The following is a 5,093-nucleotide window of genomic DNA, read 5'->3' as shown; positions in this document are numbered from 1 at the left end:
TATGTGATTTGTAAATTGTATGTTACATACATCAGATGGCTCATGTGCCATATGTCATCTTTTAAATGATTTTTTGATGACTTATTATAAATTTTTTGATCATTTTGATTTGGATTAAGGAACTGAAACTCTTGGAGCCTCTTCAATGACTCTACCAGAGGCATATTGAAAGGGGAGGTTTTGGGAGTCAATCCTCTCCCCCACCCTTTTTTTTTTGAAAAAAATCTTTAATTTTATGACTAATTCTATGATTTAATGCAATTTAATATAATATTATATACTATGACTAACTCCTAAAAAAACTTTACATTTCTTCCTCGATTTTTCACAACAAAACAATAATAACAATTGCGATTTAAATAAATAGCAAACAGGCATATATAATTTTATGCAGATTTTGTTTTTGTTGACTCAAATAGCTTTTATCTCATTAATATTATTATTGTTGTATACTTGTTTATACTATTATTCATAAATCTATTTGTCACAATTGCTTATTTTTTCGCTGCACATTTGCAGCAAGAGATCAAAACGAGCAGAGAAAAAGCTGTTGAGAATTTAAATTTTTTTTTTCTTCTCATTTTCGCTTGTGCAAAAATAAGGAATTTAATCTGTCAACGTTTCATGCATTTATAATATAAATTAACATTAATGAATTTATTGATAGATCGATTAAGCACATGTTGATGTGGGGGTTGAATCTAGGTATTGTTGGGGTGTTTGATTGTGCTTTACATTTTTTGACTACTTAACATATTTAGTGCCCAAGCCACACTATCGTAAACCTGGCAAATTTTATACTTTTTTGATTCTTTCAGCATCTTTATATCTAAAATAGATTTTCAATTTCAAAATTGAAATATTCATCAAAATTCAAAAAATTATTCACAGTGAAGAAACTTCGAGAAAAACAAGTCTGTTCAAAAATTGAAATTCAATTAAAGCCACTAACCGAGTTGATCAATTGGTACAATTCATTCATTCATTTACATTTCCTTTATATCATCAAATTCAGATTAATTTTAAAAAAAAAAAAACTATTTTAAAATTCGTATTATAATTTAAAATTCACTCTATGGGGTCAACAAATTTCCTTCAACCGAATGAGACACACTATGTGGAAATGAAAAATAATTTTTTTTTCGTGTTTTTCAATTTTTTTTTTGAATTTGAGATTCAACGAGTCATAAAAATTCTATTTATAAAGAAGAAGAGTGAATAAGAAATGAATTGTTGGGAACTAAGTAAGTGGGGCTTTTAATGGATCTGATGCAAATGACCTGTGGTTAATGAACCTTTGTCATTTTTAGATATAATGAGATTTGGCTTTCATATTTACAATTCATAATTGGGTGTTTTAGTTCTTCAATCTATTAGCTTCAAAATATCAAACTACTTACGAAAACTCCAGCATCAGGCCGGCATCAGGCCGACATGACTCTGACATAACGTCGGATTGGTGACCGAGCCTGTCACTAAGTCAGAGTCCTTCCGGACTGGGGTCAAATTTTTAATTGGTTAATCGATTTGTATTCGGGAGTGTTGCACTTATTATTGGAAATTGGCAGCAAGTAGCCAGCGATTCAAGCGTCATTTATAGGACATCAAGTATCACAATTGATTGGAACGACCAATGAAGTAAGTAAGTATCCATAAAATCACCACAACTTCCTTACACGGTCATCAAATGATCATCATGATTATAACCTAAAGTTCAACAGCATTGCTCATCCTTTTTATGTAAATATTGTCATCGCTATAAAATAAGAACAAAATGATTACAAATAACGAATAAAAAAATAGTATTAAAGTCATAGTAAGAACTTTGTGACGTCAATGAGTTCTTCGATCTGTCGGATTGTTTTAAAGTTAGAATAAATAGGAAATGAATTACATTTGGTTGTAAATCATATTCTTACTTTATTACTTCGCTGGTCGTACAGATCAACTGTGATCCATGGCCTCTCGCAGATGTCGCCTTTAACTGGTTCTATCGCCGACTTCCGCCTCCCAAATGCCAATACCAAATACAAAGCTGTCTCTATCGACAGCTTCCTTCCAGGAGTTTTTCGGTCTACCTCGAGCTGTAAATCATATTTACACAACTGATATTGTTAGCCTGAGATTATGTAAGTTGTGGACTAATATGGTAATAATGTGGACTATGTTGCGGCAATTGATGAAGTTTTATGGCTTCTTGAGGATTTACACCACCTCGATATGGACGGTTTGGTCACATAATATAGATTATAAGAGCTAAAGAAGTCAGTCACTCATTATGAAATCTAGTTACGCAAGAATCTAACGAAATTCAAAAAAAAATCCCAAAAACTCTGCAATCACTTCCTTTAATCAGCTAAACATAAAATTCCAAAATTTAAATCATCTCCAAATGCCAATCACCTTTCGATTTTACCTCCACATCGTAACACATTTTGTGCTTTATTCTCTTATTTTTTTTTATCGTCTTATAAATAAATTCAAGAAAATTTTCATTCATTATGAATCACGTGAAGCACACGGAGCAGCACTGAAAGAACAGAATGATCAAAAAAAGTGAAAATTTATGTGCATAAATGCATGAAAATGATGCTTTATGCTGATGTTATATTCATTTTGAATCTAATTTTGTGGAGGTTGTTTTGTGGATGTTTATGAGGAAATTTGGATGGAATTGATTTTTATATTTTATTGAGTGCTTGTGGATGATGATTAACTTTTGAGAATAGATGTTGTTGCTGATGTGGTCCAGTAGAACTACATAGCCCCACTACTAGTGGTGTCCAAACATCTTTTGTGCCGTATATGACATACGGTTCAAGTAGTAGGGTGTAGGGATTTAATATAGTTTTGACAACACTGCTCAGCTACTCTATATATATTGCAACAATGTAGTTAATTTTTATATTGTTTTTTCATTATAAATTCAATTGAATAATCTAAACATTCAATGCAGTATGAATGATAAATTACTTCAATCATCGAGTTCTACGGCACGTGTAGCTTTATATGATAAAAATGTATCTACTATGAACAATATATTTCATTCATTTTTATATCGATTATGTCATCAAAAATATTATTGACCGCTACAGCGTGTTGTGTACTGTAAAATATAAAAAATTAATTCTTAATCATTGAAAAAGACAAAAAAAGTAGTAAAAATTCTTAAAAAAAGCAAAAAAGGAATTGGGCTCAGCCGGGATTTGAACCCGGGACCTCTCGCACCCAAAGCGAAAATCATACCCCTAGACCACTAAGCCATTTCCGAATCGATACTCATTTTGGCGTTTGGTACTATTTTAGTCTCTCACTGACTCGATTTTTTTTCTCTCAGTTATCTCTCCATGTTCAACTACAAAAAGCTTTTACATGGCAACATGCTTCGCTGTATATAATTTTCATGTCTTGAACGATCAGTACAATAGAAAAGTAGAAACTGGATTGGAACCGTTCACTTATTTCGTAACTCTAGTTAGAGCCCCTCCCCATTCAAGGGAAAGAAAGTGAGGCCGAGATTTGGTTGTGCCTCAAACAATCGAATTGATGGATCGAAAAGTCAATATTTTGTGTTACTTAGTAGCTGAAAGGCCCCCATTGTAAAATTATTTTTTAGATTTATTTCATTATAAAGTGTTCGTTCATATGGCTGACTGTCCTGTAAATTTGTCTGACAACTAAAATTGTGCGCTGCTAAGTATTCATCACCTAAGGTCACATCTCTACCACTGTCTTATCATTAACTAAAAATCACTGAAATTAATGTATTTTTAATTATGAACAATTTTTCTCTATCGTATCACACACAAATCATAGCGTGCCTTTCTGTTGCCTTTGTTTCGCGATCTAAATGATCTATTTGATGTAAATGTCAATCATTATACCTTTATAATGAATACATTAAGTCCAACCCAGCGAGTCAACAAACTCTGACCTGACTACAGACTGTTGATCAAGCATGTGATGAATCTTATGAATTTTAAACGTCATTCAGATCTCATTTGAGATTCAATATTTTAAAAGTTAAATTAGATTGCAATTGATTTACATTTTTTTATTGAATGTATTGAACTGAATGAACTGATGAAATCGCATCCGCTGGTGTCAGAATGAGGTCTCGAGTGAGGTTTGCATTATAAATAATTTGTTGGAGTTGAGTTCAATGAAATTTGACGTAGATTTCGAATGAATGGCATTGAAGTGTTGGAACTTCGAGTTTTGAATTGATTTAGAGCTGATGAGATGACCAGAGGTGTCAAATTGAATGGCAGGACTAGAATTTCAAGGCTATTACTCGACAGTTAAGACTTTGACTCCTGTGAATCACCTGGGACATTAGCAAATTAAGATAATTACTGAATTATTTTTTCTCGACTCATTATTATAGTTTATTGCAACAGCAAAAAATGAAACTTGTGCTTTCAGTGCTTCTCGAAAATTATTTTTTTCTTCCCATAAAATGGCTTTTATTTTTTTACTCTCTTTTGTGGATTTTATTCGTAAAGTGGCGGTAATTACCAACAAAAAAAAAGAAATTTTTAAAGCTTTTATTGAGCTTTTCTTGGAATTGCTTATGTGCTTTTAATTAAGTTTTTGAATCTTAATTGTTACTAAGTCATTACTATTACTAAGTGTAATGACTCAAGTTAAATGCAATACAGCTCAAATAGAAAGTAATATTATGACTCATACTTTATTTTTCTAGAAGAAATATCGGGCATTATTTCGAGTTATTGCGAATTTTTTAAGATTTTAGGTTGGTATGAGTTGTTGATGAAGTTTAGAATTGCATAATTCGGCTAATTGGTGAAAGATTCGACTATACATCGACTTGATTCTAACTTTGTGCTGAAATTTGGTTGTGACACCATCTGGCACCTTGCCAGAGTAAATGTGAATTTTCGATCAATTAATAAACTTGTGTCTTTTGCGAGTGTAATTACATTGTAGTTAAGCATAAATGAGATTATCTTGAGTCTAACCTAGGAGTGGCCAGAATTTCATTCTTGCGGCACATCTTGTGAGTAAGTCTCGACTGAAATCGACTGAAACACCTCAGGTCTAAACCTTTCAAATCAAAGACGATCTTTTGG

General features: G+C 32.1%; 1 non-coding gene across 1 annotated transcript; it reads right to left on the bottom strand.

Moving 5' to 3' along the window:
- Window positions 1-3,191: 3,191 nt before the first annotated feature.
- TRNAP-UGG (transfer RNA proline (anticodon UGG)) lies at window positions 3,192-3,263 on the bottom strand. The gene has a single exon. It is a non-coding gene; the product is annotated as a tRNA-Pro (tRNA).
- Between the last annotated feature and the right edge of the window lie 1,830 nt (window positions 3,264-5,093).

The sequence above is a fragment of the Chironomus tepperi genome, unplaced genomic scaffold, assembly GCF_022539635.2.
Source record: "Chironomus tepperi strain 1889 unplaced genomic scaffold, CSIRO-AGI_Ctep_v1 contig_408, whole genome shotgun sequence".
NCBI lineage: Eukaryota > Metazoa > Arthropoda > Insecta > Diptera > Chironomidae > Chironomus > Chironomus tepperi.
This window is presented reverse-complemented; position numbering and strand designations above follow the sequence as displayed.